The sequence below is a fragment of the Plectropomus leopardus genome, chromosome 11 (assembly GCF_008729295.1).
Source record: "Plectropomus leopardus isolate mb chromosome 11, YSFRI_Pleo_2.0, whole genome shotgun sequence".
Classification (NCBI taxonomy): domain Eukaryota; kingdom Metazoa; phylum Chordata; class Actinopteri; order Perciformes; family Serranidae; genus Plectropomus; species Plectropomus leopardus.
In genome coordinates, this window is record NC_056473.1 from 23,777,504 (window position 1) to 23,790,191 (window position 12,688).

A 12,688-nucleotide genomic window follows, 5' to 3' on the forward strand; every position below is an offset into this window, starting at 1 on the left:
GGTAGGTAGTGTATTGTGTGTTTAGCATAGCTTTTTCACTCACGACAGCTCCCTGCTATTAGTGTAAATGATATTGATGAGCGGGATTGCAGTCCAGAGAGTCCTTACAGTATTATTAGCCACCATCAACAAGGGGTATTCTGTTGTCTATGTGCAGGAGGGAGGATTTTTTGGGATAAGGAATATCACATTTACCTTCTTTTACTGAAGGGCTGCAGAGGTGGTATAGTCTAACTCTAACTCCAGTGCAGACAAATTTTTCAAGTCCACACCAGAGCAGGCGAGCAAACACAACAATGACATGTACACAATTCAAAGTGAAACTAAAAACCACCAATGGTATATCTGGTAGTAAGGTAACATTTCCGCAACAATAAATACAGTGGTTATTTCAACATGTCAGATTATCTAAACATGACTGACATACAGTACAAAATAACGTGGGGAATAGGATCGATAATAGCATCATAGTCCCAGTATTACAATATTAGCCTATAATAATATGATTAATTGTTAATAAAATAAATTAGATTAAAGAAACATGATCTCAGCCATAAATGTAGCGTGTTAATAAAAAATATCTTTAAACAAATACATGAAAAGTATGAAGAAGCTGTAGGCAACAGGACCTGATTTTTTGGATCGGAAGCATTCCGACTTTATGTTCGTAGCCTGAGTAGTATTAACCAATCAATTTTGGTTGGCAGGTAAAAAAAATCCATGTGGAGGGATGTAATGCATGCAATCTTTAAACCTATGGACTATGGTCTCAGGACAGTTTAGTTTTATATTTCCTTTTAAAAGAATCACCTGAATCTTATGCAGGTATCTTTTTTGTTTTTATAGAGATTGTCTGAAAGGACCAGTGCATGAGGTGGAAGACTTTGCCCAAATATCTGCTTGCTACACCAGATCTCTCAAAATATTGGCTGTTGACCCCAGATGCTTATCCTTGACAGACTGATGGATTCGGAGATTATTATTCATAGATCAATTCTGAAACTGAAAAAATAAAAAAAATGTTTGAGCAGCTTTAAAATCAACTCTTAAACTTAGGAACCAGTGATGAGTAGCAAAACAGGACTCACAAGATTGTTGTGTGTGTCTTTTAAGGTAAACCCAAAACAGGGTAGGCCGGTTTTTTTAATTGCATTTCTGAAAAGACTGTTCTATAGACTGGAGATAGAGTTTGGATGACTAAAAAAGGACCAAATAAAATGCTGTAAGAACAGCAGCTGTAAAGATGTAATTGATCAGAATTCTAACGATGAAGTGTCTAACACTAACAGCAGCTTTCTAGTGGGAGTATCATAACTGAGGTTAGGGCTTTACTGTAGAGTTTTAAAGAGAGTGTCACTACCAAGCCTGTAGTGCAGCGCGATTTCTTTTGTCACAATTTCATTTTTCGCATAGTCTGCTGCCCTCCTCTTCAGATCAGGTTCAAGGTTCAATGAGATTTACCCAACCATGTTCTGTGGTACTTCATCATGGCTGGATATTCTCAAAATGACCACCCTTTCTGTCCTTGGCTCGCTTGGGCCTTGTATAGTGATTCAAAACAAAAGCACTTCATGGCACCAGTGTGTTAAAAGTCACCACAGTTAGTTTTTTTCACTGCAGTCATACATTCCCCAACACCAATACCAATCCCAATCTTGACCCAGAAAGTCTAGGTTTGTTTATGTAAAAAGGGATTGTCTTTAATTCAATCTAAACCTGCAGTCAGTGACCCACGTCTACAATCCTACTTCACTCTGCAAGTCTGCCTTTGACAATTCATGTAGTGATAGTTCTAAAATGGTACATTCAGTACAGTAAAATGCAAACCAGAGTTATGTAATCTGATTTCTTCTTTCAGATCTCTTAATTAGACTTTCAGTGACAAAGTCACTGTCTTTTTTCCCTTTCCTGCCTAACCAGCTGCCATAACATGGCAATAAGACTTTGAAAAGACATGCCAAAAATGAATTATCTGTCTGTATTTCGCTGTCATAAATGTTCTAATCTATTTCAAAAGTGTTATTTTAAAGCAAGACTTGAACTGGGCCAAGGGTTTCTAAGTTCTTGTTAGCAGCAGAAAAGCATGAGGTCATCAGTGCAATTTTGTCTCTTTACACATTTGTTTGCATTTTTCTTTTTGATTCAGATTTAAGGATAAGTATTGTTCAGGTTCTTTCTTAGCTTTTTTTGTTTCTGTAAAGTTTTTCTTTTAATTGCTTTCAAACACACTTTGTAAGATCTGTTTCGAAAAGTTTCCTATGATATATCGTAGTTCTCTTTCTTTGTCCTCTAAATATTGTTATCTTTCAAAAAATATCCGGCAAAGATCACAATTGGCATGCAGATCTGCCACAGTGCCTTTGTAGCACTCCACAAGAACAACATCTATCAAAGACTTTTTGTCTTTCCTTCACCAATTTACTGAACTTGAACAACAGCTTAGTCTTGTCCCACAAGGACAGTCCTTTCCTCTTGGGCTGGGAGACTGTTAGTTCACAGGCCCTGGTTAGCTCACAGGGCATCATCCATAGAAACATTGGCAACACTCAACCAAATCCTGACTGTCCTGGGAACGGAGATGTAACCCTGAGCAAAGTACCTGGATAATGATGGGAGAATGTCAGCATGAGAGCTCCATAGTTAACACTGGAGAGGCGGAGGGGCAAAATACTTAACACCAGACTTACACAAAATGTTTAGGTTTTAGTCCAGTTTCCCAGTTAACTGACAGCTCTCTGTGCTTTGTTCGCAGTGTGAGAAGAACCCTTTGATCAAAAAACATTTTGTCAGGAAGGATCCAAACACAGCTCCATGTAAGTATTCTGGTCTGACAAAACAATGTGTGACTTCTAAAATAATATCTCAAAGCATTAACATTTAACATTTTGGTTGATATCTTTCATGTTGTCCCCTTGCTGCTGCTATAATTAGTCAGTAATATTTAAGAAAAAGTTGGGCTCTGTAGTTTTTAGCTAATGCTTCTCAAACAGGAGTAAAGAGTGCATTTTTCAGAAACTATTGTCAGCTATAGATTGAACCACATTTTTTACACACAGCACCAACAGCCGTATCTGAGGATTGATTCAGAATAAACTCCAGAACTCACATTTGTTGTAATGAAGTACCTAAAATACTGCATTTAGGATTTTTTTTTCCAGAAAGACTTGTATTTTTTTTCCTGTCACACCTACTTGACAACAAAAGAAACATAAAAAATTAAATGATAGATCAGTCATTATTTTCTGCATGGTTTTTGCTATACTTTCAGTGGCTCATTTGGACATTCAGCCCTGCCTGATTTTGAATTTAATATTACTCTGATATTAATTTTAAATACAAATGACGTATAAATAACTGGAATTTGTTTACAATTAAAAATGTAAAAAAAAGGAGGTACTGCTGGCCTTGTTCTTTGCACAGTACTGCCCTGTGATATAGTCCCTACCCCCATTTTCTGCCCACCATGCCCTTAGCAACTCATCATGCTACCTCCTGAACTCTTCAGCCCTCTAATAGTCTGAACCTAAACAGAGCATGGTATTATATCATTACCTGCGGGATATGGCTATATAAAATGGAAGATCACCATTCATACAGTTCACATCCCTGAATAAATATACAACACACTCGCTTTTCAACACACAAAGCAATTTTGCTGCATTCATGTAAAGCCCCCGCTATGTTTTCATCCATATGCAGGCCTGTGTCTGAATTGCACAGCCAGAAGTAGCAATATGATTTATTACAGCTGTGATTGTTTGCCTCCTGCAGCAGCTGCAGAAAGCCTGCATGAATTCAGGCTGCCGCTACTGAACTGAGAATAAGTGAGAGACAAAGCAAACCAGAAAGAGTGAATACAGAGATAGCAAGATCGAGATGGAATAAATGAAAGAGATGGAAGGATGCACTATGCGCAGGCAGGTGTGGTGCCTTTGTTTAGGGGGGACAATAACATTCTCTTGCTTCGACTGCTCTTGTAAACATTCGTACCATTCATCAGCACCAAAGCCAATCTTTCAAATACACAAGCCTTAGCACACAGTTCAATACTTGCATTAACCTTCTTCACCAATGAAACCTTCTCACCTCCCTGGGGTATATCTGAAGACTAGCCAGCTTTATTACCTTCGAACATCCTTGTAACACTTCCAGGTTTTTTTGGTTGCTCCTGAAAGGCCATCAACACTAACCCAAGCCCTTTTGGGTTTATGTATCTTTTATATAGGCTAGAGGCAGGTGTAAATGGAAGTTGTTGTATATAATGGTTTCATCACTTAAAATATTTATAAATTGCATAACATTTAAAAAATGTAAATGTCCACCATGACTTCTTTAGTACATCATCTGTGACACATGATGCTGCACATTACTTTATGCTTGTGATAACACATTTCCCAAATTATCTAAGCCAGTATCTGTACAGAGAAAATGACAGAGCAAAGTATACAAGGGCCTGGGAATTGTTACGATTCTGAAATCCCATAAACCTCAGTCAACACATCAGAGACTGATTGATTTGTGCCGATGATTTTGCTGTCCTCTAGTTTTCTTGTGTTGTTAGGCTGAGAGGCTGATATTAAACATTCATAACCTGCAAATCTAAAGAAGGAAATAGTGAAGTTATCTTACCAATGTGGTAGAGGTAGAGTAATTGCTTTTCTGTAAAATGTACAAACACTTCTTTAGGGAAGCTTCCTGCTGCAGTCAAAACAAAAAAATCTTGGGTGGCGACAATGGTAAAGATTAATTACCCAACTGGGTTTCCTGCTGCTCTGAATGCAGAAGAGGATCCTGCCATTCCCATATTGACTATCTGTCACAGTGCAGTCTGGTGCATTCAAATGTTGGAGGCTTGGATTTTTTAAAATTTTTTTATGGGATTTATATATTGCCATATTTCAACACTAAAATGAATAAAAAGCTTGAAAAGGTTGAAAGGCTGATAACAATTCAGTGTATTGTGTCTCATAAGTAGCTTGATGAGCAATACAGGGATTACCTTCAGTTTTCAGTCCCCTTTGCCAGAGTGACATGCTCAGATGACCAACCCATCCACTCTAAACCCTTGAGATTTCATGGCACAATAACAACAGTTTGTATTAAAAATGCACAATATGAACCTGTTTTTACAAAGTAGAACTATATGCAACCATGTCTGAATGCAAAAGTGTTAGCTGTACAATTACCTTGGTAAAACTTGTTTTTCGGAAGTGAACTTGTGAAGTGTGTGTGTTTCAACAGTTATGGAAATCTGGGGATGGGCAATGCCTCAGCAGGTGGGACCAATCTCGTGCAGGAGACCATATATCCTACTCAGCATATACATCGAAACAATACAAGGAGGGTTAGACACATGGAGAGGGGGTTAGCTGTGGCCATAACATCTCTGTTTTTCTTGTAAACAGTATCCATAGTCACCTTGAAAGGAAGAAATATCGCCCTTTACCTTGTCAACTGTCCTCAAAATGACCTGGCAACCTGCCACCCTTGCTTTTCCTATTTCCTTCATTTATTCCCTTTGAAAGGTCCCTGTGATGATATCAAAAAGCATGTGCATAAATATATCAGATGTTATGAATGTATGACTTTTGCATCAGTATCCCTGCGCTGTGCTCTGTGAGGTTGTTTCCTGCTCTCTAACAGTACAGATGCTTTGCTGCTTGCTCTTGCTTGTGCTTGAATTTTTGCTGATGTTCTTGTTTTTCTGCTGTGAGAAACTACAGGCAGTGGCTCCTGGATACTACTAGAGTATAGCTACTGCCATTTTTCAACATTTTTATGACCTCCTTAAGGACTATGTGAGCATGACCTATAACAACAGCCTTTCCTGCAGTGACTGGAAACTTCATGAGATTGCAGTGCTGGAAATCAAAATGTATCTTATAGAAGTGAACACTGTCGTGAATGTTTATATGGAAATGACGTCACTTTAACATGACTCATAACACTGGACATGAGCATGTTAACACTATGTCAACTGTAAACATTTACAACAAGACTACAAATCATGTGGAAGCCCTTTGAACTCTCTTGGTGCACAACACACATTTATGCTTGATGCATCCACAAGGGATGCGAGTGTCAGCATGGCAAAAGTGATGTTGCACCATAAGACACGCCCCTCTACATGGGTCCCAAGTGATGATTTTTCACCTGTCTGTGCAGATATGACATTTTCTAACTTAGAATATCGGTTTGCCGCAAGGGGAAACCTGCACATTATGTAAAAGATCAAATCTATTTCTATCCAACTGTATTTACATCTGAATAGGGAGAATATCCTTGTCCGCAGAGATCACCATGTTGCTCTGCCATTTTTCCACAACAGCCCAGTATAGAAAAACCAAACTCAGGCTTTAGATTGGGCCATTTCTGTTTTCACGTTTTTCTGTCATAGCTAGAATCCCCTCTACGATGAGCAGGGACAGAAAAATGCTGATTCATAACATGAAATTGTTTTTACCAGAGTAAATCACAAAGTCTATTTGTTTTGGAAATGAGGAGACCTTTGTGCACAATTTAGCTCATGGTAAAAAAAACTCCTGAAACTCTCTCCCTAAATCTTACTCACTGTTTAAAAGTAAATAATTTCAGTGGGAGATGGGAGGATGAGTAACGGGATGATCCCAGCACCCTGAGGTTTGTAAGGCAACAGGCAGGTCTGCATTTTCATCCAGGCAGAGCTTCTTCAACCCCTGTATTCAGTATCACACAGCCAAGGACAGCTGCCAAAGAGAGAACTAACAAACCTCCACAACAAAAAAAGGGGAGTTAAGAGATTCAGTGAACTGCTGACACTGAACACACAGCTACTGAATATACTGTTTATCCATTCAGTGCATTTTATTGACCGTGTCAACTTTTTTCTGGGACTGTAGAAATCATTTTAAGACAGATGGACTTTCATTAACAAGTCAAGAGAAAAACTGCTCACCTCTAACTTTTTTTGCTTTCTGTGTCACATATCTGTTCCCCCTGCCAAGGACAAGAGACAACAGGAATCACTACTGGAGGAAGTCATAACAGCAGAATGGCAGAAACCCTGAATGAGAGCTACGTCAGCTCAGGCCTGAGGAAAGCTTTAGTCATGGGAAACTTCAGAGCCGAGAGGAGGAGTCTCCTCGCCACCTCAAACTGGTTAATCAGCCACTATTTTGATCATAATTGATTAATTTCAATCATTTAAAGCTAAAATAATACATTTCCCCCCACAATTTTCTGACATTTTGTAAGCAAAATGGTAATTGATGGATTGAGAGAATAATCTGCATAAATTCAAACATTAATGAGAATAATAGTAACCTATATACTGTATGTTTTCACTGCATATCACAGACAAATTGCATTAATGTTTCCAAATGTTTTCCCTTTTTATTCCTGTTTCTCACCTTCTTCTTTTTGCACAACCTCACCCTTGACTCCACGCAGGAAGACCACTGAAGAGGGGGGGTTTCCGTCAGTGGCTTGGTTCTGCATCACTTGCTAAAGTCCTCCTTTGTTTTTGTGTGCATGGTTTTTTCTGTGTGTATGTTTTTCCATAACGCAGCAGACAGGTAAAAGAAGTTTACTTGTTGGAAGTGAGCTGTTTGTAGAGGTGCAGTCAGAGACTATTGTCTGCAACTCATTATCTTACTGTTGTTTCTGCTTTTACTTTATTTCCTGCAGTATTCAGGCCTGGTAAGACCATCCCGATCTCGTGATCTTAACATTCTGTTTCTCTCCCTGTCAGTCTGGACTGTCTGCCAACCCAAATGATTTCAGTGGACAGCAGTTGCTCGCTTTGACAGACAGACTCCTTCAGCTAATCCTGAAGTTAGTATTAACATCTGCTCCTCTACCACACAAATATGTTGTCAGTTAGACAGTAACAGTTTAAAAAATACAATTTATTCATATTTACATTTTGTATGTTACATGTACCTTGTCGACAATAATCCCCATGAGATTTTTGTGATACACTGGTGTTGCCACTGTAAGGTTATTTCTGCATGTCTCATTTAGCACCCAACTGTCTGGACTGCTAAATACCAGCAGGCAGCATCCTTATTGTCTGTCCGAAACATTGTGAACACCAGTCTGCATGGCCGTGATTCCTAGCTTTGCAGACTCTTGTATCTGCTCCTCCATTAGGGCAATCAGTGGTGAAACAACACTGTATTTGTACCAGCATCTTCTTCATCACCAACCACGCTAGTTCATAAATCAAGCTTTGGCAAATCCAGTCGGATGGTTTCACCGGGCTGGCGGCATTTGTATGCGGCTAACAAATTGTCACTAGCTCGGTGAGAAAAACATTTAATTTCATAAAAGATTCTTCACAATAAAGGTGCCCTGTTATTTTGTTATGTTAACGCTTTTATTGTGAAGCAGGAGGCAGAGGAGATAAACTAGTTTAGTCTTGCAACATACACCACTCTGCTTTGAGGAGGAGAAGGGGGATCTTCAGGTTGGGAGTTGACTGCAGTGGTGAGGCATTGCAGCTACCTGTTTGAGGGCAGGTATTTGTACATTCTCCCACCCATTCCAGAGAAGGTCCATCTCGGGCATGGCTTGGTGTGGCACAGTACGTCTAAACTGACAGTGGAAATGCAAATCAGCACAGCATAGTTTGACCAAAAGCACTGATCGAAAAACCTGCCACATTTTATGTGATTAGTGTAGCAAAAAAATAGTATTACCACACTAGTATAGATACTGATCTAACAAGAGTCCAAATGTTCCCAAGCCCCTTTCTCTGAGGTTTTGACTGACATTGATCTTTTATTTTGTGCTTTTTTTCAGTTTGCATGGATCCAGGCAGGCTAAGGTAACATGGGTTCATTCATTGTGAAAGAAATGTTTTCTTTAGTTTGAGTTGTGTAGCTAAGATGGCTTTCTGTTGATTACAGTATTTTTTTATGTTATATCTGCAGTACATGATCACACTACAGGATGCAATCAATCAAGATCTGGCTGTAATGAGTGTTAGCCTACAGTCTCTTGCTAGTGCAACAAAATAAAGGTCATAAAAACATCCAAGCCATTGGGGGCAATGGGGCAGAGAGGCTATGAGAACCCTTGGTACACCCTCTGCATGTTAATGTATGGTTTTAGTGGATACTCTCTGTGGTTAGGCTGAGTTTTCATTAAATAACGAAAATCAAGCCATCTTCATTACACCTCCTAATGAACAGGTTTTTCAACAACTTAGACTGTGTTTGTAAAACAGGGTGTGTATATGTGAGAGAGAGTGGCTAGGAGAGAGACAGAACAAGAGAGAAATTGGTACGTTGTAGGCTACATCTTCAACCAACGGGAGTTGGCATTCCCATGCTGAGGAGACAAAGAGGGGGGACACGGGCGGAGGTGGGTGGGGGAGTAAAGCGCCGAAGAGTGAGGTGAGGCAGAGCTCATTCAGTGGGAACGTTGAGCTGCGGAGCTCCTCGGATTTTACTCACAGAAAATCCCTCCGTTTGGTCTGAGAAGCGCTCCTGTCCTGGACCGCTGTGCGCTCTGCAGCTCGCTGTGGCTGACCACCTCTGAAGCGGATAGGAAACGACCCTGCAAGGGGACAAGACCAAAAACTTCTGTCATCGCGGTTTTCAACAAAGGTAAGATTCTTTTTTTTTTTTTTTTTTAATTATTGTAGCTTGGAAACAGAAAGTCGCAGTGGTGTAAATGGCGATGAAATGCATAGCGTATCTTGACTGCATATTTTAGCTTAATTTGTTGTTTATAATCACTGGCAAATTGGAATAATTGCTTTAAATCACATTAAATCACAGTAGGTGCATTGAGGGTGCATTTTTGTAAGCAAACCACTTAAGAAAAAACCACCAGTTTGCAGATTTCCCTCAAATTAACCAATGAGTTTGTTTCTTTGAGTAACATCCATATTACATATAGATGAAGCCATAGAGGTGACAACCTGCACTGAAAAGTCCCGGAGCGCCAACAACAAGCTCGCGCTGCACATTACAGTGCATTATGCTACAATGAAAGAGCTGCATTTACGCACATCTTTGTTCAGGCTTCACAAATTACACCCTCAGACGTCCACGCAAATAAAAGTGGAGTGGATTTGCTGAATCTTCATGATCCAAGTTAACCTTTATTCCCTGACAGTTACGGTTGCATCACAGGAAATCATCAAAACGCAAACGAGCTGCGCGTTTGAGAGGAGCCGTAGGCAACACTTTGGTGTCAGTGCTGTAGATATAACCTCTGAGACAAACCTTTTTTTCCTTAAATTTCTGGATGTCGCATGTTAATTATACCCAAAGCAGCTTTTTATGAAGTAAACCCAAAGGATTCCCCTTGCCTTGCTCCGGCCAGACGCGCAACGTTTTCATGTTGGAGGTTTCAAAAGAAAAAGAAGTTATTTTGTATGGAATTATTCTACTTCATAGAAATAAGTTATTCTACTTCATAGAAACAGTAACTCATTTTAACATTACCCTGTGGCATTTCTTGGCAACTTTGTGAGTGCACCAACTCTTGAAAAATCCTTTGCGCTTCTGCATTATTTAATGATAAATCAGTCAAGTTCTAGCCTGAGTTTACAGCGTATCTTTGGTGTCATCTATAGGCCTACATGCGTAGGTCTATTCCTGATTTTGTGAGCTTGCTTGATATGATGATTTGCAGTGTGATTTGCAGTGTTTTCTTTCCTCGAAAATGCTTGCAGCACATTGATTTATGCTTATGCAGTGGTCTGGTTCATGGTGTTTTAATTTTATTTTATTTTTTCCAACACGAGTACGTTATATCAGGGTTTTATTGTTGCAAAGAAGGAGGGGGAAACACTCCTGGGAGGAAGCAAAACGGAATGCCTATTACCTTACTATCGCCACCCACCTCTTGAGCCAATCGTTGAAGCTCTTTCCCTATTTCATATTAAACGGCGAGCACTCCTTCACGCACACACCCATCCACACACACACGTTTCCAATAGCACTGTCAATGTCGCTATGGAAACCAACTCCCTTGGCACCCTCAGCTGATCGTCTTCAGCATTACTTTTGGCCTGTCACTTAGAAAATGTGTTCAGGTTGTGTTTGTGGATAGTTTGTCAAGTGCATATTGATGCATGAAACCTGGAGAGGAGGTGCTTCTCTCTCACACACACTGTGTGTGTGTGTGTGTGTGTGTGTGTTTGATGTAGGCCTATTGAATGTGCTCTGTGGAAGATGGGGGTGTTTTTTTTCTGTGGGTTTGTATATTCTGGGGCCCATGTACTCATTCAGAAAGAGGGCGTTATGTGTGTTGCTGAATTTCCTGTTTGGTCAGGCCAAACTGGCCACGTGGCTTACTTGGAGAAACCAGGTGAGAGGCAAATGGCCTGTTGAGCCAATGTTGATGTTCTGATCTGGCTGGGGTGTTTGACTTCATGGCTGTAAACTGTTACAAGTTAATAGTTTAGCATTGTGTGAAACAGGTTTGTGTGCGTGTATCTGTGTGTGTGTGTGTGTGTGTGTGTGTGTGTGTGTGTGTGTGTGTGTGTGTGTGTTGCTTATTGTGTAGTTGCTTATAGATAATATACTTGCCTGGACTGGTTTGGTGTGTATGTATGTATACAATAATATGTATACTGTTATGTTGGGAATGTGGAGGGTTGGTTTCGATTGATGGTTTTGGGTGTGTGCATCTATTAAAGTGTGAGTGAAGGTGTCTGGAGTGGGTTGATTTGACGTTTTTAGGTTTTTGTCCCTGGAGTTTGTACTGGTGTTTTATTTTTTATAGTCTTTTTTTTTTTTTTGGTGAGATGTTTAACCTTTTGAAACCTGGAGCAAGATCACTTAACATGAGCTGCTTTCAGATCCCTTTCACAAGTGTTTAATCATTTGAACTCTGAGCAAAGTGGAATGTAATTAGCAGATTTAGGAAATTATTTTTTTTAAAAAGAAAGGGAAAAAGAAAAAGTATATTTATAATTATCAAAATTACATATTTAAAATTGAGTTACAAACTTTATAGTAAAATGTATTTTTTAAGTGCTTCTTCCAGGTAATTTCTTTGTTTATTTATTTATTTATTTTTGAAAGTACTCCCCCCCACCCACAGCAGTAATTGTTATCTTCCACTTGTGCTCCTGGTGAAAGGAACTGTCTCTCTACCATGTACATTGTTTGGCAGAGCGGGGATCTGCAGAAGCCTTGGCCTTCAGTGTAATTGCTGAGAGAATCTGTAAAGGAACGTGTCCATGCAGCTAATGCGTTTTGTCCTTTTCCCGGAGGATGCTCTCTAAACTACTGTACTGTGGCATTTGCTGCATTACATGAATGAGCACAACAGACATTCATGGCAACCTTGCAAATGCTGAAAGGCAGGATGAGTCATTTAATATATACATGCATGTCCTCAATCTGTAGGGGGTGGGTTTATTTTTTAATAAGTGAAGGTATGTGTTTATCATGTGAGAGTGTGTTATTCATAACAACCAACTCACATAACTGAGAATTCACATCCATGGGAGTCTGTGCATATTATGCACATATTTAGCACTTGTTTACAGAGAAGAGCATCATTAGTGTAAGGGAATTTATGCAGAGACTTTTATCTGGGAGTGCTCAATTAACCCTTTTTACCTACATGTTCAGGAAAATAATAGAAAACAAATGATTTCCTGGGTGTTTATATTTTTCACTATGCTGTTACATATTCTGGTTAATATTGTTTTTTTTTTTTAATGTTATGGTATTATTGTCAT

The 12,688-nt window shown here is 39.4% G+C and overlaps 1 protein-coding gene across 1 annotated transcript in view; it reads left to right on the forward strand.

Annotated features, from left to right (window-relative positions):
- Nucleotides 1-9,378: 9,378 nt before the first annotated feature.
- The window catches only part of slc1a2b (solute carrier family 1 member 2b), a 30,768-nt gene continuing 27,458 nt past the window's right edge, over nt 9,379-12,688 (forward strand). The window contains exon 1 of the mRNA XM_042495787.1: nt 9,379-9,590. The gene's annotated coding sequence lies outside the window, so the exon portion shown is untranslated. The remainder of the gene's footprint in view (nt 9,591-12,688) is intronic.